Source organism: Xiphias gladius, chromosome 8, assembly GCF_016859285.1.
Source record: "Xiphias gladius isolate SHS-SW01 ecotype Sanya breed wild chromosome 8, ASM1685928v1, whole genome shotgun sequence".
Taxonomy (NCBI): domain Eukaryota; kingdom Metazoa; phylum Chordata; class Actinopteri; order Istiophoriformes; family Xiphiidae; genus Xiphias; species Xiphias gladius.
Window position 1 is genome coordinate 9,806,968 of NC_053407.1, and position 22,562 is coordinate 9,829,529.

At 40.0% G+C, this 22,562-nt stretch overlaps 1 protein-coding gene across 4 annotated transcripts in view; it reads left to right on the forward strand.

Annotated features, from left to right (window-relative positions):
* Positions 1-260: 260 nt before the first annotated feature.
* tspan9a (tetraspanin 9a) overlaps positions 261-22,562 on the forward strand; it is a 163,175-nt gene continuing 140,873 nt past the window's right edge. The window contains exon 1 of one of the 4 annotated variants that reach the window (XM_040133132.1): positions 261-355. The gene's annotated coding sequence lies outside the window, so the exon portion shown is untranslated. The remainder of the gene's footprint in view (positions 356-22,562) is intronic. The other 3 variants (XM_040133131.1, XM_040133129.1, XM_040133130.1) reach the window with 3 other exon arrangements.

Genomic DNA, 22,562 nt, shown 5'->3' on the forward strand with positions numbered 1-22,562 from the left:
GCGCCTGTAGGAGTCAGTAAGAGCCCCGTCTTCTTCCTCAAACTTCATTTCCTCCCTGTCCAACCAGAAAACTCGGTCCCAAATTCATCATCAAACAGAGACATAAAGCGGGCTCCGAAAGTTGTCAGGAAGAGAGGTCCCCTTTATGGAGGAGGGCGCGATCCCAGATAGGTTTTTTTTTCCCCCCACCCCCTCTGGCAGGACAGAAGCAGCATAAAACACTAACCTTGTCCGGCTTGAAAGTTTGGGGCTGACGCTGTTGCACCGACGTTGCGTGGCAGTGATTTTTTCTCCCCGTCTCACAGGCTGCAGCCACTGACCGGCAAAGTAGCTTCACAGGAGGGACGTTTACCAGGTAAGGGGCGGCTTTCCTCGAGTCCCTTCACTGACAGCAGGGCTCGTTTTCGGGCCGTACTCAGCGCTGCGCGATGACATCCTAGTTTAGTGTGCCGTCCAACTTCGCTGTGTGTTGTATCCCACGATGAACACGGTGCTATGTTTTGAGAACTTTCTGCTGCCGGGCCCAGCTTTAAGATTGCTTGCCATAAAATGAAACAACCACAACATGATGTCTCTATAACGAGTAGGTGAATAACTGCTTGTAGTGACCTTATGGTATTTTTAACTACTGTGGGAATATTCCTGCAATTATAAAGTCCTGGAGGTTGTTAAAGTGTCTGTAGACCTGAGTTTTAGGTGATTTTCATTTCCTTTATGAACCCCTGTTAAGACTATAATATTCCCATCACTATTATTTTATGAGCACAAGCTGCTTATTTTTGGCAGGGGATCGTGAGTTTGTCACATGCCAAGAAGCTTTGAATGTGAGCTTGAAAAGTGAAACAATTTAGGCATCATACAAAGAAGTCATTTGAAGTTTTAATCCTGTTTGTTTTGCTGTCTGAAAATGTATTAGCACCTATGTCCTTCATTTTATTTTTTAGAATTAAGTTACTCTGCTCCTGTTTGGTATAAATGAAACACGCATTTGCATTCTGAGCAAGTGCATTTTTAGTACGAGTGACATTATAAGTTGATCATGGGAGCCTGAAGCAATGTCAGGAATCAAAGGCATATATTCCGAGTCATTTCAGAGGCAACAGCTGAATGGGATGCTGCTCAGATCCATGTGGGCATCGCGCCTCATTCAACAATAAGTTCATCACCGTAGTTCCGCGCTGAATGACCCTTCTTTTCCGCATTGTACAGTGTGCGACTGTCTGAGCACAGGCACGCTGATTAGCCTAATCATGCTGATTGTGTGTTTATGCCTTAAGCTTCACCTTAGATGGCTGGAAGTGTGAATTTAAACCTGATCACTGAGAAGTAAAGCTGTTTTAGATCAGACCTCAGTGCCACCGGGAACTACGTTTCTAGTTCTGATTTCAATTTCCTCTGAGTTGGCCCCTGTGTTAATAAGCTCCTGTAAAGCAGAGTGGTGATTGAAAGTGAGAAGTGAGCGGCGTTTTGTGGTGCATCCCATTCATTGATGAATTTACCAGATGTGGAAAGGGCCTTGTAATGCAAAGCTACAGGATATGTCAAGTTTTTGACAAGGTATTCTTGGCTCATTTCATTTATTATTATTAAACTTAAGGCATAAGTGTCTGTCCTCAGAAAAATGGCTCTCTGTCAATAATTTATCACATGCTTTTGTTAAGGTAGAGTATTTATTATTACCCCAGGGGAAGTGTTGAATTCACAGTGTACACATTTTGAGAGAAATAGACCCAACACAGAGGTCAAGTGGGCCATATCAAAACAGCAGCTCGTCATAATGGTGTCGTGCTGTGGATCATGTCTATTCTGGTGTATTTGAGGGGACTGAGGTCCTGCACCGTCTGACCCAACATTCCTGCTGCTCTCGTGGCACGGGGTCAGTGCCTTCCCCCCTTCCCCATGACCTACTGTTGAATTGAAATATGTATGTTTTCTTTCTAATTTCAGTCTTTTGGTTGATTATTTTCAACCAGCTGTAGAGGCTTAATTGCCTCTTTGGCTGCAACTTAACCATAGAAACCTATCAAAATCTATTTCCATGCAAAGAAGGACTTACAATGGATTAGTTATGTCAGTGTTGATTTCCTTTCCCAGCAATCATATCTACAAGCCATACGCAACATCAGACTACACTCAAAGGGGGGAAAAATGAGTGGTTTGAACCCTCATCTGCTTCTCATTGCGTTCAGCTCTTCTGCGAGGCCTCAGTTTACATAATGAAGCCAACATACAGTCACTGACATTAAAGGTTGCCGTCAACAGCTAAATGTCTCTATGACTATTTTGAATCAGTAATAATCATAACCTTTGTCAAGAGGTTTTCCTCCGGGACGCACTGGCTGATTCTCTGCAGTGGTAAACAAAAGTAGCAATGTGAGGCTCCAACTGTGTTTACTTCCTCAGCTTTCTCTCTGCCCCACACAGTCACCATAGTACTCGGTTCTATGTTCTGTCCCTTCATGAAAGTTCCTATTCTCTGGGATGAGGGGGCAGCACCGTCCGTAGTGGGCAGATCTCATTCCACTGGGCATCACAATGGATGAGCTGTGCTGCTATATCAACATTTACCCCCCCTTCTTTTTCTGCCACTTTAATCAAATCCCTCCGGGCCAATCAGCAACAGGAAGAGCAAGGCTGTGTTGTCTGTGTGAGATATCGCTGGTTCTGTGCTGCTGACCAGTGGGTGCCATGAGTCACTCTGACATTGCATCTTGTCTCAGAGAAGCCTTTACTACACCCCTTATTTCAGGCCTGCAGGCAAGTCTTCCAACTTTTTTATGTGGCCTACTCAAGCTGTGCATCCATGAGATGCAGATCAGATATCTAACTCCCAGCCGTATATACACTGCAAGCAGAACATCCTGTGCCTATATTTTGACATCGCTATGCGACTAACAGGCGGCTGTTTACAGTCAAGTCTATTTCCACGTCGGGATCATGCCTGTTCGGCCTGAAGGTGCAGCAGATTTCTTTTACCAAAACTAAATTCATGTCTGAATCTGTTTGTGCATCAGGATGGAATATATTATGTTTCATATTAATTTTCTCAGAGAGTTTTGTTTCTTCACTGTGAACAGCTTGGACCATTTCAAGCATTTTGTTTATGTGTATCACTTCCAAAATATCTCAGCATGCAAGAGTTGAGCTGTAGAACTTTGTCAAGACAAAAAAAGAGCCACTGATAAAGAACAGTAGGCCCTCCTGCTGCTATTTGCTCTGCTTTCACACTGTATCATGCTGCTTTGTTTCGGTTCTGTATGGGATTTGTAATGTCAGACGTGTTGACTTTAGCTTGGCAGAGATTCCTCTCCTGACGCCCTGTGTAGCTGTAGCCTGTGTTGGTTGCCTTTATCTGTGTTGGTAGGCTGGTGTGTGGGGAAATTTTTTTTCATATGATTTCTAACACATGACCTATCAATGGTGGCTTCACATACCAAATTTTTCCAAGATGATGTCCCCTCAGTAAGCCGTAAACACTGCTTAGAAATGAATTAATATTAAATTAATGTCTTTTGCATTTTTTTTTTATTACAAAATGTGAATTTCTGCTTGTGGCAAGCTTTTCCTGCCTGTCTTATTAGATGATGTTGCACAATGAGTCATCGTTTTTTCACTACTAAAGAAAGTGGCCAGGGGCTACACATTTCTCTCCACTAGTAACTTGTTAAAGTTGAGCAGTGGTGCAGCTCAAATTGCAACCCTAGCTCTCCTCCAACTTCTTACTTTTCCGTCTTTTTGTATTATTTAGGCTCTTTTAGATTTTGCAAAATTTTATGCTTTTCTGAAGTAAGGGAAAAAGAGAAGAAAGCCAGCACCTGGTTATAATTTTTGTCTCGTTGAATCACATACATTCCTGTAGAAATGGTCCTTGTCCATAGCCATAAATCCATTTCAAGTGATAACCGGTGTTGTAAATCATAGTTTAACTATTGTAGCTGAGGTGTGAGCTGTTGCGCAGAGTTCCCTTTGGAAGGGAATGGGTCACATTACTGTAGCCATACAGTATATTATGCTTGATGAGATGGTATTGATTTTATTTGTCGTTAGTTACTTTAAATTTGGAGAGGTTTCTTGGATTTGAATTGGCGTATTTGAGCCTTCCAGCCTTTTAAAAATACTCCACAATAGGTCCACGATTGTAGCTGGACCAGGAATGGAGGGGATCCCATTATCCAGCTCCAGATCATTTTGACCATTATTTTTGAGAGATGGCTCCATTGACTATAAACAGGACTTTGATCATTGAATATCTTTGTACATGTAAAGTCTTAGCTTTCAACATCTAAAGTGTATAACCACGCCGCATAAAATGTGACAGTTTCTAAAGTGCTGTTGTCATTTTCTGGGAAAAGGGATGAAGCACAGGAGATTCAGCTGTTAGCATTACAGGGCTTTTTGCCATTTAAATTATATTAGACTAAACTCTATTTTTTTTTTGGAGACTTTGTCTTTTATCACAGGCATGCTATGTTTTACATAAGAGTGAACAAACAGACATCAAATGCATACAATTACAGGTCTCAAATAGAGACACATGCCCACCAGCATCCCCGTCAGTGCACCAGGCCTAAAACACATTATGAATAATTGCACATAGCCTGTAGCCTAATGTTGCTTGTCTTGTCTTTTAACAGTAAACAATGAGTTCTTCAGCCTGTTATTCTAGCTTATGACTTCACAAACTTCACAAAGTTTCAGTTGAAGGTAGTATTTATTAGAAAATTTTTGTGTAGTTATTGCACAGTATTACATTAAACTCATGTACCTGTGTGACTCAGTGTGCAAGAGCAGGGTTGACACCAATTCATGTTTTTTGTAATTTTGTGGCCAGAAACATCGGCACTGGAGTTGTGAAAGGTTTGTTTTTGGAAGGATTACACTGTTATTGGGTGTGACAGAGGCTGGCATAAATTACCTTCTCCAATCCTCTTCCAAGGCAATACTGTCTTGTTTTCAACAGACTGTTTTGTAACGGAAATTCAAGATCTTCTCACTTTTCTGAGTGAGGCATGGTGCTAATGCTTTGTATGAAATCCTATGTATGCTATCAAACGGTGAATGTTGTCCTTTTTCATGTTGAATTGAGGTTTAGATGGCCAACATGTCTTGTGTGTGTGTAATGATGCCTACCGACAGTCCTCACATTCATCTGCACCTTATTCAGTTGGTAATATCCACTTAGTAGTTCTTTTAGTTGCAATTAAAAATGCAGTGCTTTAAATGCAACTTTTGGGAAACCTTTTACAACCTCTTGCATGGTAAAGGTTGTAGGTTTGGTTTCAGAAGTTTGGGGACAAAATGATGTAAAAAAAAAAAAAGGAATTATATATATTCTCTGCTTTTGAATGGTTTTCGAGTAAAAACAAAAATAATTTAATCTGAATTTTTTGTTAAAGTTCCTTTTAAATACATCCAGCACATAAGAATTTATGGTGAATTTGTTATTGTGTTTTACATATTAATGGTATTATAACAAAAATAATAAAGGAATCTCTCCTCTGTTTTTCATGCGCTAACCTGACTTAAAATCACGTTTTCTTGATAGAGCTGATAGATAATAACTTTTACTCTGTAGGTACTCCTTTCAGGCTGCAACCCCTCCACCAACAAGGTAGAACAACTTGTTTTTAGCCTGAGAGCCAAATTCTGGGGCAAAAAAAAAAGTCGTAAAGCTCTCGCAGCACCACGTTCCGCTGCTTGGTGCTCTGAGCACCTCAAATGAGTGTATCAACATTTTTATCAACTCAGATCGTCTCTCATCTAGATTACATTGGGAGGATGGTAAGAGGACACTGTTAAGAGATTTTAGCAAAAAAAAAAAAAAAAAATCAACTTTTTGGATTTTGAAAAGCATGGGGTCATGTCGCCCCATCCTCTGTGGATGGACAGTACACTGAGTTTGGCATCCCCAGCAACCTTACATTTTTTGAATGGGGATATATGATAAAGGAAGTTCTGAAGGAGTTCAGTGAATTGACAAAGTGAAGTGGAGAAACAACTTTAAAGTATCCTGAAGAATTTTCATGGGCCTGGGTGTCTGGTCGCTGCTCCTGTTTTCTAATGATTAGCAATTTGGCTATTTTGAATCATAATTTGTAAAATACTCTACCACTCTCTTGGGCACAAAATCACAGACATTTGCCTACATACTTTTCTGTCTTTGTAAAGTCCTTTCATGTCTGTGTGTAATAAAGGGCCCCACACTATACATTTAAAAGAAAGGAAAAAACAACTTGGACTATGTCCCTCAAATTAAAGGCTTCAGATGAAAGACCTACCTGTACTGCCACCAACAGACAGCCAACTATATTTTATCAAACCAGTAATCTTAGTCATCAAAAATGATGCCACACCTCCCTCTATACCTCCCCTCACATTTCAGTCCAGGTACTTTCATGGTTAGTCACTAAAATACAAAAATTTGAATTCCAGAAAGCAGCCTGTGCAGTCAAAAGCCACAGCTTCATCCATTATCATTTCAGAAAACTGCACCCATGCAATTCATATTGATAACAAACCATTACTACCAATAATGTTACATTAATTTTGATTAATAAATGATCCTATTAATGTTACATGAAGGAAATACTGATCTTTATATCGAGTACCAGCAAATTAGACCTTGTTCCTTTGAGTATTTAAAGCATCAAATGTCTTTGGATTTACTTGGTGAAGCACATACAACAACCTAAATGTTCTTTGAGAGAAAATAAACGATGGCACATTTCCTATTCTGCCAACTTTGCTGGCACAAATTTGGGGGTGGCCCCTCCTGTTGGTCTTTTCTGGTCTCCTACATGCATGTTGGTACAATAAAAAAGATTCTGAAAGACTAATTTGTTGCCAGCTTTGAACCTGCTGTGATTAATTGTACACAAGGGAGCCTCATTGGCAAGGCAGAGCCAGCTCTCCTCTTTCCTCATGCCAATGCTCTAATCAAAAGCACCTTTTGTGAGTCACAACAGAGCCCACTGCTTCTCAGGTTGAGACCTCACCATGGTAATTGAACTGCTTTACATGCTCAATGGCCACTTCACTGGTGACATACTGTTTTGAAACCTGGCTTTTCCTTTCATCAGTAGTCAATCATCATTTAGGGAAGAGGTCAGTAATAAGTGATACACCCACTTGTTACTAAACATGTTTAGAACTGATCATCCTTTAATCAAGCTAATGTGCAAAAGAGTGCAGAATATATATTTAAATTACTCTAAAACCTGCCTGATTTGTAAAAAGTTTTTCAAAGTTGAGTGTAACTTATTTAAAATCAAAGAGTGCCATGAAAAGAGTTACCCAGTCATTTATGTACAAAAGCCTAAATTACACACATTTGGTTTATTAAAATGAAGAAACCACAATGTCCAACCCTGTAATTAAGCTCCATGCATCCACAAAATTTAGTAGGTTACTAAATAATGCTCAATTCTGATGCAAAATCTGCAGCAACCATTGAATATTAGTACTGGAGTGAGTATCTTCAGTAAATACCTGATCTAAATTCAAATTTATTGGAAAAAAAACAACTTACCAACACACCGAGCACTGAGGAAACATTTATCTGTGCTGCTAAATGTTTTAATAACACATTTAAAGATCCCAGATGGACATAAAATAGTATATTGAATGTAGTTATTTCAAAACATCTGGAGCCATACAGCATTGAAAGCTGCATTTTCTCTGGCCACTCTGTGCCATCAGTAAAATATAGGCTTCTGTTTCATGGGTCATTACTTTCAATTTTACTCTGATTTGTGTTAATGTCATGTTATATGGGAAGCTGCACACGTGTTGAAATCCTACATGCTTCTGCACCTTTTTGCCAGTTGACTGCCTGTGACAAGTTGGTGGATTGTTGCAATCTTGCACCCATCGAGGCTCCTTAGCTCTGATCCTAAACAGTCTTTTTTTCTTACATTTACTACCACTAAATTTGGTAGGCTGCAGACATTAATGGTTCCCAGGTGATGAATCTTGCTGACTATGGTGATCCCCTGACTTTTCCTCTAGTGTCACCCTGAGGCCCACATACTATATGGTGTTGGGTGAAATATCCAACAACTGGTGAATGGATTGCCATGAAATTTGGTACACCTAGTCATGTCCCCGTCAGGAGGAATTGCAATAACTTTTTTATGTAGCGCCATCATCAGGTCAAACTTCTAATTTGACCAATACTCTGGTTTATGACCAGTTTCCTGCAAAACTAATGTTGTTCCCATCAGCTTCATCTATACTTTGTGTTTACTGCTAATTGGCAAATGTTAACATGCAAAAATTCTAAACTAAGATGTTGAACATGGTAATGCTGTGTTCATGTCGTATTGTTTAAACCGTAATAATGAGCAGCTGAGTGAGGGGAAAAAAACCCCTTCATGTCAGCCTTCAACTTGTAATTCCGAGTCGGAGATATTGGGAATTTCAGACACCAGCGATATCTCCCACTTGGTGAAAAGGCATGTCAGCAAACTGTTGGCACCATCACAGGAACTTGCATCAAAATAAAATCCAGTATTAACACTGCTACAGACAATTGGGCTCATTTTATAGGAGCTATACTCTGCTCGTATGTGGTTTCACTTCGTAATGAACTGCTACAAATATGTAACACCATAAAAGAACCTAAAGTTGAGCAGTAGAGCTAATACCTTAGAATGCTTGAATATTCTCACATTTGAATAAGTGAGTGTTTTTCCTGTTCTTCCCTTTCTGGTGACATTGTGTGAATGCAGGATAAATATTACACCTGCTGAACATCAGCATGTTGTCAGTGTGAACCATTGCCGACTTTAGCATTTAGCTTAAAACAGAGCTGTGCCTAAGTACAGCCTCGCAGAAGCTGTAGACTCTTAGTCTGTTTTGTTGATGTGTGCCTGTTTATCTCTAACTTGCCCAGCTGCAAGATGTCCTTGTAAAACAGATGTCCTTGTATGACCCATAAAAATAGATGATATGTAATTGGACTCAGTGTGCCCTCAAAGGTTCCTGTATAAGAAGTTTCATGATATACATAAATGAATCCTCCTCATTTAATAGTGTGTTTTGGTGTACATGTATATGTTTTTAGTAAGGGAGACAAAGAGAATGGGGAGGGCCACAAGCAAATCCTTTGGCAAAGTTATTCCTGAGCTTGCTATCCTGTAGCCTCTGATTCTGTTTGGCAACTGTGATGCTCCAAAGAGTAGGTGACAGTTTACTCAACCTTTTTTAACATCAAAAAATGGGGCTTGTTGTGGAGGTTTGATAGGTGTGATATTTTTCAGCCTGTCATCAAAGTTGACATGTTTTGACACTCTCTGAATTTCCCCAATATTAACTTCAGTTTATGTTTATCTGTGTCCTGCTATATCAGGGCAGTTACAGTGGTTTCCCAATTTCCTGCTGTTTTTACTTGTAAATACACAAAAGCTACTCAAAGAATTTGATGTTTATATAATAAGAGTGAAGTATTTTTGCTGTGGCCCACTAACTACATAACAGTTCAAACAGGCAGTTTGAGCTTCCAAGTGGTTAGGAAAAAATGTTGTGAAAGTTAAAGAATGCACTTCTGAGCTACAGCTTAATTACAGTATGATGACTGATTTTGATATTGCAAAATGTCTTAATTTTTTTCAGATTTTGCATTTGAACCTTGAAATTTACTTGAGAGAGCCTTTGAAAAGAAGATGTAAGTGAATGTCAAGTAGATATTTTTTACCATCTATCCAGCCTCACCTTTCTTTGTTTTACTTGACAAACGTTTTGTATTAACTTGTATTACCCAGGTCTAAGTCTTGCCATGAAACTTCAGTCGCATGTTGTATGTATACATTGCATTGCAGCCTTTTGAGTTGTTGACAGGCTTGTTGATTTCTGAGTGTTCAAAATGAAGAAGTGGATATCTATAGGAATGCATTCAGATCTCAGGATGTGAGTGCTATTTTGAGGAGTACTGATGCCTGTCGGTTGAGGGCAACGAAGTATTGTGTTGAATAACTGGCGCTTTCTCCACATTGTTGTCACAAAATGAGATTCTTCAGGCGAGCACGCACGGGTAGCACATACAAAAACCAGATATAGCACAGCAAATTGTACTTTTAATGCTTGAGATAGACAGGCTTGCCAGTGTGTTGTTGTGTTGAGGAGAATGAAAATGACCGATTATTGGTGGCCAAGGTCATTTAGAACATCTTTAGCGTATGCTCCGTTATCCAAAACAGTTAAGAACGGTTGCCTTGGCAAAACAATAAAACAAGGTAATTCTAATGGCAGCATGCATTGTTGAAAGCTGTACTGAGCAACTTGCACGCTGTCTGCTGCAAACGGTGGTCACTGTCACTGTCACTGTTTGAGACACCTGACCTTAAATAGCGAAAAATCATACAGCATAATTTCAATAAACTGCACACAGCTCACTCATGTTTACCAACATCACAGTCTGTGATGCTTTATAACAAACGATAACTAAGGGACTGATTATTTAAGTTTTTATGCTGATGATTCCAGCTTTCTGGGCTGCTATTTATAAGATGCTGCTATTTATTTCATAGTTAATAGGGATGGGATGGAGTGCTGTTCACTGTCACAGCCCAGTGAAATGACTTCAGATGAACTGAAGGGTTAACTTTTCCATAAAAGGTTTGTAGGAGGGTCATGGGAGAGGTAAAAATTTTTAGTTTAGATAACTCACTGAAATAACTCGTAGTGACCTTTTCAAGGCAGAGATTTTGATTTGAATGGCTTTAACTTTATTCACACACAATCCTACAAACTCCCTAAAAATGAACTAATATATGTAACTGTAATTTCTTTAGAAAGTTTCCTGAAAAGGACAATGTTAATTGATAATAATTATAGGTAAATTTGAGACGGTGTCCAATTTTTACACCAATTTATTGATTCTAGGTAACTGCACAGTTCGAGATTATTTTAGTCAGCTGTTCAGCTGACGATCTAAAAAATAAGTTGCAAAAATGTGAAATTTGTCTTCAGATAAGCATACAATTCGACATACATGGAAAATAAAGTTTCCAATAATAAATGAATATTTACTTTGGTGTAACTAGGGCAGTTATTTAAAGGAAATGTTACCGGTAATGAAAATCTGCTTATAAACTCACCACAACTAACTATAGCTGAAAGAATTAGTCAGTGGATTCATGGTGATTGGAAAAAAAAAGAATCAGCAATTATTTTGATAACTGTTCAATTAGGTTGTTTTTCTAGAAAACATTTCCAAACTTTGCGGGTTCCGCCTTTAAATCTGTGATAGTAAACTCAGTGTCTTTGGGTTTTGGTCGTACAGTATAAATCCATGAGAACCTTCTTTTCATGATATGAGAGGATAGAGTTACTCATGCCTTTAGGGTGCTGGTGTTGCTGGAAGTTGTGTAATACACACAGGAGGTTGTTACTCCAGTTCTCGCCCACAAACCTCTTGGCTTTCATTGAAGTGATGCAGCCTGCTTGACCCCTGAACCTCTTCCCTCCTTCTCACTTTGCCTTCTCCCCAAACACCACTGGAGGGCGGTAACAGGGGACCTCTCTGGCCCTGCTCTGAGCTTGTTTGACACATGCATTCACATATTTTGAGGGACCCTGTTTAACATGCAAATCAGATGGACTCTGAGCATGCATGCTGAAAAGACTGGCTTATACTGAGCTCACTCAGAAATCAGTTTGGGGCTACAAATGGGACACCAGTGAAGTGTGTGAATGCACTAATTGTGGGTGTGAAGAAACTTGAGGAGGTATAGATGAGATCCCTTTTAAGATCTGTATTTTCCCTTTCGGACAGAACACAAATGGTAGCCACAGCAGGCCACGCATGGTGGCACGGGTTTCTGCCTGAGTGGTTTGAAAGTTTGGACTGAGACGTACTTCTATGCGTATCGTTCTTCTTTTTAGACACTGAGGTCAGGAATGATGTCCTTTGTTTCTGACTGACCACACTGAATCAAACTCTCAGATGTGAGAGTGCTGCTGGTCCAAGCTGCGACTGATACAGCCCCTGTGGGACGAGATCTGTCTGCCAATGTCTGGCTCCTGTTAGTGTCTCAAAGCAGTAAAGAATAGGGATCCTGTATGTTGTAACTTAAACAACTTTCTTGTATTGTGTTACTTAGATTTTTTTCCAGAAAAATGGAATTGTAAACAGCCTGATATAGCACTCTGAAGAATCCAGACTGACTGTTGCTCTCTGTGGTCGGGGTTTTTTGGGGATTGCCTGTAAGCATGAAATTGGCTCCGTGGCAGGCAGGCCCTTTTAATTATATATCAAAGGTATTTAATTTCCATTATGATTGTGAAGCCTGAGGAGAAATAACAATTACAAGAGTGTGTGCAGTATTTTTGCTTCTGTTACAGCTCATCTGCCACATGTGCGCTTGTCCTCTTAATACATCTTTAGATGTCTTACAGAGTTTCCACAGTAATCGTGTACAGAGTACACACTGATTTCCCAAGAAATAAGTTCATATAAACAAATGTTCACTCTTGGTGTTGAAAGCCAAGCTTTCCAGCTTTGGCGAACACATTTGTGTCATTCTACAGTAGAAATATTTCTCGTAACAAATTCATAAGGAGTACTGTGTGAAGTGATGCTTACAGATGTTTCACTAACTTCTGTTTCACAATCAAGCTCTGATAACCCATATAGACGATCAAAGGAGATAACTGGTATCATGAAAGATGCAGTACTGTGCTGAATCCCTGACTGAAGGCTTAGGTTGGGGCATAATACTAACACACAGGCTTATTAGTGAGAACATTTAAACATTTGTCCTCTCCCTCCTAGGTAATCAGTGCCCTGTATTAATTCTATTAGGTGGACTTGACTCAAGACTTGGCTGCTCTTGACCCAGGGTTAATGTCCTGCTAAATCAATAGAAGTTCTGATCACTATGTGCATACATGTTCCCATTTAGTCCCTAGGCTCACTATTTAATATGCATGCATATGCCATTTGCCTGCTTCATATTCTCAGTGTGTTCAGTAACTTCAGTGTGGACTTGGAAAAAAACACTTTTTACATGTGTTGCCCACTCTCCTCAGTTGATGTTGTATGTTAATTACACACCTTTGGCACACTAATTCCAGATAATGTATTTCTAGAATGTAAACAGGTACCTAACATTCTTGTCATTTCTCTTGTCTCACACAGTCTCTATAAACAACCTTACTGATGAGCCCATAAATAATGTTTCCAAAATAAAAAGGTTGCTGTTCTCCAACCCTTTTGATTTCAGTCATAACTCTGGTCCCCTTTGAAAGTAAACTCTTTAAATTTTACAACCAAAAAGTCTCAATGAGTATAACAGACACTGAACAAAAGTTACGGAGTCACAAACATGGTGGAAATTTAAGTTGTTTTTTCTTTTTTGTTTTTTTTTGCTTGTTTTGTGTTTTTGCCTTACCTATCTTTTATTTATTCATTTGGCATAAAAGAGGAACATAAGGTCGGTAGTAGGTAGTAGTATCCAACTCCATAGCTACAAGTCTGAACCAATTCTGTGTCAGGAGCTGTTGCAGTGTTATGGGGATCTTAAAATGCTTTGTGTAGATAGAATCGGGAGCCTTAGAGCTTTCAAACAATTTATAATTTGTCAATCTTTCGTGAAGATTGAGTCCAGTACAGAACAAAAGGCACCTAAAGTGGTGCTGGCAAGGCCAAAGCAACCCACAGGCAGGACGGTGTATTTTAAGGGTTAAGGAGGTGTGTGTGATCAGTAACAGCTGTGTGAAAGTGTGTGTGTGTGTGTGTGTGTGTGTGTGTGTGTGTGTGTGTGTGTGTGTGTGTGTGTGTGTGTGTGTGTGTGTGTGTGCGCGCGCCTGACGGCCTTGATTTAAAAACCTCGTAGTGTCACTGAAGGTTTGTGACGCACCAGTAAGACAGAGGGTTATTTACAGTAATAAGTTCTGATGGACCATCCATGGCACTTGTTGTTCCTTACATAGATCATGAGTTGCTTTGGGCATCAATTAAGTATTTCCTGTTCAACCCTCTGACCTGCCATTACCCCATCATGTGTTTTTTTCTTTTCCTCTCGCTCACATACACATGGCTGCATTCTACAAGCTCAGTATGTAAGTAAAAGCCGCTGCAGCATGTGATCCAAAAGGCCATATGTTCTTAGATGCAAGTGCAGCTTCTAAAGTTAGTAATTTTATTTCTCTGGTTGCATTTTCGGCATTATGATCAATTCTTTATGGAAAGGAAGTTCCCAGTAACTGATCTAAATTATATGCCCCACGTGTGAGTACTTAAAGCTGCCAGAACAACACAGTGATTGATCATCACCACATTTGCGTTGGTGTTTGTCCAAAGCTGTGTGTGTGTCCAAGCCCCCTGTCTTGCCGTTGACTGTGTCATTAAAATGGAATGCTTGGCTACTTGAAAAAAGCTCTAACTGCTGCTTGAATCAATGGTTTTTGCCTCCTTAATAGCTCTCCATCGTGTAGCAACACACACTCTGTGACTGATACTGTTGAGAATGAAAAATCAAAAGAAAAATTTGGCTGTGTGATCATACCTCTGTTTACTACTATTATTACTATTTACTACTAAAATACAATTTCAAGTATTACATTTATGGCTGCTGTGCATGACATATTTTACCCTATACTTACAGTTCATCATGTGATCAAATTTGACGGTCTGATCAGGATGCCTGCCTGGGAGAGTATAAATAGAGATTTATCTCCAATGATTCAGTCCTCCTGTTTGGACTGGTCCTTATGCTAGAGGGCTGTCTGGCTCAGGCTGGCCACACTGCAGTATTCTCTCAGGGTAAAATTTCACTCTTGGTAACCTCAGATGTACAGGAGGGCTGTTGGGCACGCAGGGACTCCGGCAGGCAGAGATGCAGATCGTTTAGTAGATGGCAGAAAAATGAACCCAGTGGCTACAGAACAATAGTTGAGCAAGATCAACTATGGGAAAGTCAGGACAAGCAGGCAGGTAGATGTCTCCTTCACTGAATCTGTAGTGACCACAAGACCACATTACACAATGAAAGGCCTAGATCAGATTTACTGGACTTGTATTCGGCTAAACAGAGGAAAGGGAATCGTGGTTGATGGGAGATACAGCTATATTTTCTGCGGTCTTCCCGTGGCTATCACATTTTTACTATTTGGACTGATAAATGTGCAGGATATGTTAGGGCTGCAAGTAACTAATTTAAGGTTCAAGCCTTATGCCTTAAAATCTTTATTACTGACTAACCTGACAATTATTTTCTTGATTTAACAGTTAAATCAATAAAATGCTAGAAATTGGCAAAAAAAAAAGCCCTCCACGGTTTCCTAAAGCAAACGGTGACATTATCGGATGTCCTGTTTTGTCAAACCAAAAGTCCACAGATATTCAATTTACTACCAAGTAAGACAGAAAAACAGCAAATCCTCACATTGGAGAATCTGGAATCAGAAATTGTTTGTTTTGTTTTTTTTTGCTTGAAAAATGACTTAAACGATTAATAGACAAAATAGTTGCTGATTATTTTTCTGTCAATTGACTGAACAATTTACGAATAATAATTTAATCTCTACTGCTAATGTCTCCCACATAATTTAACTGAATAAATTAGCAAATTTTTAAATCTATGTACTATGATTTACAGTTTAGAGGTTTGATAATAAACCTACAAAACACTAAACTCATCCTGTTTTATTTTGAAGTTCCTTTCTTACGTCTGGTGTAGTTGGATAGAAAGACATCATAGAAATATATACTGATATTCAATTTAATACTGTTCTCAGTTCTTTATGTAGCCTAAGTGTAGTAAAATCCTGTGAGCAGATTCCAGTGTCACAGAGAAATTGGAAAATATAAGATTGATGAGCAGAGCCTAAAAAAACAGTAGGCCCCTGGGATCCGAAGAAGGGGGAGCAGAGAGACGAGAAGGGAGAGGCAGTACTAAGAATATACTGAAGGAGCTTCTCACGCTCTTGCCTTTATCACAAGTGAATGAAACCTTAGGGGGATATCCAACAGACCTGCCTACTGTACGCATTTATACTGAGAGCTAGGGGATCCAACTTTCAGAGTGCTTTTAGTATTATGAAATCACTAGCACCTCCATGTCAAACTGTTATGTCAAATCTTTAAACATTCGGCGCCGATTAGTAAAGGTGTAGCTTAAAGTTAGGCATTGATATCCAGGTGGCAATGGCAGATCTGATGTGAGAATTTCAGGTGGTGTAATTATAGCAAGCTTTGACAAGACTCGCGCTGAACCTTGATTTGAGATGTACTGCTGCTCAGCAGATACACTTTCAGTGTCGTTCTTAACACATCACAAGGTTCAATGTGAACGCCAAGTGAACATTTTCAGTACACAGCCTTAGGGCAGGTTTTTCTCCTGTTTCCTGTCATCTGAAAGGGCTGCTTCAGATGTTTGACTTCAGACATGTTTTCCTTTGATACTTCTTCTGGCTTGATCCCAAGTGTCAGACATCCCAGGGCGCATTCATTCACCAACAAGAGTGACTTTTAAAAGAAAAAACATCAGCCTGGTGCTGGGTATTGTAGAGTCACACTGAGCAGTAATTCAGTTTTCTGAGATCAATTTTGCCTCACCACCCCTAATGAATGAGCTCACAGAATCCTTATTAGGTGTTGTTCTAAGAGGCCTGTTAAGTACTGGCTCCAAAAAAGTAGTGAAGTGTAATACACTCTTTGTTCTTTGAGAAAAAGAAAACATTTTTATCACACAAGAAAGGTTAAAACGTGGAAGGAAAATGTCAGTTCTTGGCCTTATTGTTTCTACCCCACAAGCTTATAGTTTTGAAGCCAGAAAATTAAAATGAATGACTTTTAGACTTTGCATTTGGCTAAATTGGAGGGAAAGCTGAGTAAATACATGCCACGTCTCCACCTAAAATTTGCTCCTTTTTTAATTTTTTCCCTGCCTTTGTCCTTATATTTGGGTTACCTCTTTTCCTCCTATGCTTCCCCTCCTGATCCCTTCTCCTTCTTCTTTATTTTATTTTAGTCCTCCACTAATTATTTCCAGTCATGTGTCATATACAGCAGGACCAGAAGGCTAAATGTTAAGCAGGGCACCTGCGAGTGGAAAGCTGCAGGTTGTAGAAACACTCGGCAGCTTCAGAGGCCATCAGCTCTGGTTTTGGTTGAGCTGACATCGTGTGGAACAAAGTTCCACAAGAAAGCAGAATGAGTGGCTGTCTGGTGCCGAGCCTGTCACAGCAGACAGTGTTCCACGGTCTGTGGTTAAGCTCATAGGACAGATTCTGGTCTCATCTGCGTCGTCAACCTGCAGCTTCCACATAGACACTGACTCATGTGAACACAGCATCCTGCCATGCTCACTATAGGTAACCTAGTCATGTATGAAACACAATGTGATTTACACATATAAGTATGTTTAAAATAGTTGTCCATATCTATGACTACCAGGCAGTTGGACTGTTTGTTCTTGTGACAGTTACTCATATCCAAAGTGATCAGAAACGGCATCATTGGGATGCTTGGGAAGCGGTATGGCATTGACTATAATTTTCCTGTCTGTCCAGTGCATACTGTCATCTCCAAAGGCCAAGATTTGTCCACATGCTAAATCTGTGGTCAGTGGTAATGACCCCACTTCCCAAGTGAGGAGGCTGTGTATGGTCATTTGTCTTTTCCATATCTTAGTTTGGCAATGTGTTTAAAGGATGTGTTTTTAATGGGAAAGGACGCATGCACATGTTCAAACAAATATCTGCATCAACCACTGACAGCTGTGTTGCTGTTAGGGCTGCTGTGGTGTTGAATAGCATTCAACACTCTGTTGCCGCTCACATAACTGTATATAACTGTCACATCGCTGTGTCATTTCTCTAAACATCTACCTTTTAACAGCCTTCATTTTAGCTGTGTGTGTGCCCTTATTGTTCTGTGAGGTCTACCAATTAGCCGATGATTTAATCTGAAGAGTCGCCCACAGTCCCTGTTTTTCTTCCTCTGTTTGACAGGCTGTCACCGGAGAGACGGAGTGCCCACTGCCTCACTGTTTGTGACCACATCTGAGCTGGTGGGAAATTGCGCCATGTTCCATGCTGCTTGGTTTTTACCCTTTCAAACTGCGAATAATTGTTTGTTTGCGAGAGGTTTCTCTCAAGTGATGCTGACAAACCATTTCCCTTGGCTCATTTAGTTTCACACAAGGTTTTGAGAATCAAGAATGGATGAACTCAGGAAATTCAGGAAATGAAGACGTATTAAGGAATAGGTCCCGAAGCTTTGTTCCCCTGTAGGGGTAGTAGTGGGTGTTTCCCAGTTTGCTCCGGGGTGTTCTAAAAATAAGACAATAGACATTTCAGGAAACATGCTCCTTTGACTAAGTTACAGATTGTTCAGGGCCGACTTGCTGATCTGGTATGAGTCTGCTTCCTGTCAGCCTACCTCCAAACCGTGGCATGGGTGACTAAAGGAAATCGCCCCTTACATGTACACAAACACTGACACACAAGCCTTATGCCTTAAAATTCAATTTCAGCGACATAACCTGCACGACCTCTTGTATTGCCTGTACCTGTAATTGGTTATGGGCATAAATTACTTTGCACCATAACGGCTTCAGATACACAAGGAAAAGCAACCAGAATTTCCCTACAGTATGTAGTCACTAACGTCACTCAGTGTCTGCAAGAATAGGGAGTGCCAGCAGTCCTTTGCCTACATCTTTAAGTATGCATCTGAAAGAGCCATTTTGATGTAATTACTGTTGAAGTTGTGTCTAAAAAGATACCTGTTATTGGTCATGAAAATGTATTTTGCTTTCTTACTACACATGGTTTTGCTGTTCCCACACAGCACACAACAACAGTGGCCCTGCATTACTAATATTTCAGTTTGTGGAGTAAGTGTTGCTTGTGTTAAATCTGCCACAGTAATGTTGCATGTTCTCTCTGTTGTTTCTTATATGTCAACCACTGTTAGACGGCTTGTATCTGAATAGTGGTTCTATATACAGAACACTTACTCCATATTAAGATGTATGGCCAGTTGTGTTGGATCAGTACAGGCCAGCTCGAAGCTATATTGTGCTTGCAGAGACACATACCTGAGTATGTTTGGAGGCACACATCAGCAATACAGCTGCAAAGCCACAGTGTTTTGATTCAGCCAAGCAGTGGTCATTTATGTGTTAACTTCACATAGATCTGGCGTTTAACTTAAGCCAAGACAGCCTCTGGCTAAACAAATAGCATTCTACGGAACAACAGTGGTGATTGACTGGCTTGTGTCTTTACTTCTCCAGCCGGGAAATATGTATCTCTTACAACAGTAGCATTTGTGTGATTCCATGGCGAGTAACAGAGCCCATTAATGATGTGTAAAAAAATATAAATATTTTTGTTTAGTTTAAAAAATACTAAATAAACTGTAACAAACATCAGTTAGGCTGGGTAACAGTTTGCAACACCTAATCAATGATGCAGACAAAGTACTAGAAATACCTCCGTATAATAGTGTACGTTCCAATTCAACAGCACCACAAAAACACCATAGACCTCAGTCAACTATCAAATAACCAAAGATGTCATCTCAGCAGTCTCTGAACATTTCAGTACGGGTACTTCTGTTTTTTTGGTTACCCAGTGCATAGTTGCGCTTGAAATATGAAGGCTAAAGAGGGGAAAAGGCATAAGCTGCTAACCTCTTTCGTGCTGCGATCCTTAGGCTGAATGCGGTAAGCTAACATGAATAAGGAAGCACTGTGGATCATGACTATCCATGTAAAACAGGCACCACCAAGATGCCAGCCAGCACACAGTGTGAAAGAAGGCGGCTGCTTTTCATTCTGGGTCATGCTGTTCAGGATGAAGCACCCTGTCAGCAGTAAGCAGTAGTGAAGCCTCCAAGGATCTTTTGCTCTAAAAACTCTCTGTTCATTAAATGTTCTGAGCTCAGGTCAAACACTTTGATTATAACCAGGCTCAATGCCTTTGGCTCCAGATGGCCAGTGATGGTAGTGGACTGTGTAGTGTGGCAGCGACCTCTGGCAGTCGCTGTTGGTTCTGCAGTCAGGATCAGCATGACCTTGACCAATGTCCAAATGTATTTCCTAAAAAATATTTTTGGCATAATTGCAGAAGTGTTTACAGTTTTAAGTTGTTTCTTTGGGAGTCAAATCATCCATCCACACTGCAGAGAAAAGCTTCATAGACAGCTGTGACTGTAGAATGTCGCTGTCTGTTCTATTTTATTTTAATGGCAGCAACATCTGGGCTCTAAGTTAGCTCGGAGTAATAAAGAAGGTGGTCCGTGGAGACTGGTTGGTCTGGACAGGCTTGTCTGGAGGAAAAAAGGGAAATTAATAGCCCAAGGTTGTCACTATAAATCCCTGTGAGGCAAGCTAAACACTCAGCTTCAGGAGAAGCCCTTTTTGTCATGCTTATTCAGTTTGCATTTTAAATTCTTCTCACTGTTTTCTCCTTTTTAGAGGGGTCCAACAAGGACAAGGGTTACTCATCGGGTTTTTGCATTCAAGCTGAATTCCATCACACTGCAGTTTTAAATTGGCTCGCTTTCTCAATTGATATAATAGGGGAAATCCTTTTTTGTCTTTTTCTGCCGATCCAGTGCTTTACAGAACCTATACTCCTGATACTTTACCTGGAATCTCAAGTGAACATCTTCAATAATGTAATTTACATTTGTTTAAGTGTGTACAGAGGTGCTTATACTGCTAGCTGGTGTGATAGTTTGTTCTTTTATTTGAACGTGTCTTCGTGCGACACTTTCTGTGCCTCTGCTCTGCTTTCAGCTCAGGTTTCATTTTTGTGTCATTTGTGATTGAGACTTCTTTGAGCACAGATGCTACTCCAGAGCTGGGAATTGACAGCCCTGGTTATAAACGAGGATCAAAAAATGGGTTGAATTTTGTGAAGCTTGTAAGAAATACTTTTTTTGAGGTTTATCTGATCGGAAAAATCAATTGGAAATGATTGACTGGATCATTTGTAAAGAACATCTGATGATACCTGATTGATCGGAGCATCCCTGTATGGTGCGCAGCTTGTCGGGCTCAGCTGTACATCTTCACATTCTGCTCTTCTCTCATCTCTCTAGCTCAGCATCCCTCAGACCACGTTCTTCTGCATCTGGTTAAGCTGTACCTCATCACCTTCAGTTCTTCCTCTTTCGTCCTAACATCGTAGCTGAAGTTGATGAACTAGCCCTTAAGCAGACCATATCATGGCTAAAGTCGTCAGACAGCTGAAAGTGAGGCGAACCTGCTGAAGAACTGCTAACACTGAATGAAACAGAGCTAAAGCAGCTGACTTGTTGAGCTGTCCTCAAAAGGCCACCGTAGTTGTGTGGAACTTCATAACTGCAGGCTTCTATTCCTTTTAATCACTACCACAAAAACATTTTCCGCTGAATGCTTCATTTTTTTGAGCAGTTGTTTTTTTTTATTTTTATTATTATTCTAACGCAAGCTGTCTTTTCAGTTGGTGACATTGACAAGGACTTCCTCTGGCTCTAAGTTTGAGGAGTGACAGGGTAAGCTGAAATGAGGAGTTTTGAGGGGTTTCAAGCAACTTCACTCAGTACACAGTAAACTCTGAGTGTGGACAAGGGGAGAAGGGGAGGATGAAGGAAGCGGGGGTTGGAGGAGAGGAAAAAGGGCACTGTATTTCACAGCCCCAGTTATGTTCTTTCTGTAAAAACATCAAGGCTTTGCTTCACTGCGCTTCACAGCACGGCTCCCCAGCCTCTGTTTTGATGGCTGTGTTAGCAGAACACAATACAACACACTTGCTTTGGCAGGGTCAGACGGGTTCAAAGAGGATCCTGGCCTTTTATCAAATGATAGGCAACGCTGTTGAATGTTGACTTTGTTTTTGAAAAGGTTGTTTTTGTTTTGTTATGCAAAGATACGTCTCTATAGCACAAAGCCTCTTTATGAGATAACATTTCAGTTTGATCTTTGAAAGTCCTTGGAATGAAGTGGTGCAGGTTTGGATCTGTCATGGTTCAATGTCAGGGGTGTTATTGGGATTTTAAATTGCTTTTCAAAGGTATTAATTTAAGGTCTGTTGACCTACCGACAGGAATGTTGAGCATATTGACCTTGAGTAGAAGGATGTAGTTCGTATTCTGCTGAAAGTGGACATTTACATTTTTAATTTTTCTTTTGTATTAGTTATCAATCGTTTTAACAATTCACATTTCTTTGAAATGTACTCATGACACTTTGTTTTTGGTTAAATTCCCCATTTTCTAACATACATCAAGAAAAGTAAACTTCACTTTTTGTCCTGCCTTAAAATTCTCACTAGTCCTAAATAACTCTTCTAAGATTACATACTACATAAAGTACATATCAGAGTTTGTTGATGTTATGATGATGAACAAGCTACCCAACTTCTTATACTGGATAGTGGTTGGTTTGGGGACATCAAGATTTATTTGCATTGTTAGCCTTCCCTAATTTTAAAACTTCTCTCTCTCCTATCTGCACACCTCCCTGCATCTGACAAAAAATTTAAGCGGCTTTCTGCCAGCAACTCTAGGTGATGATGATATAATGTATGTAAGTTATAATTCCATACCTTCAAGTGTGCCTAAT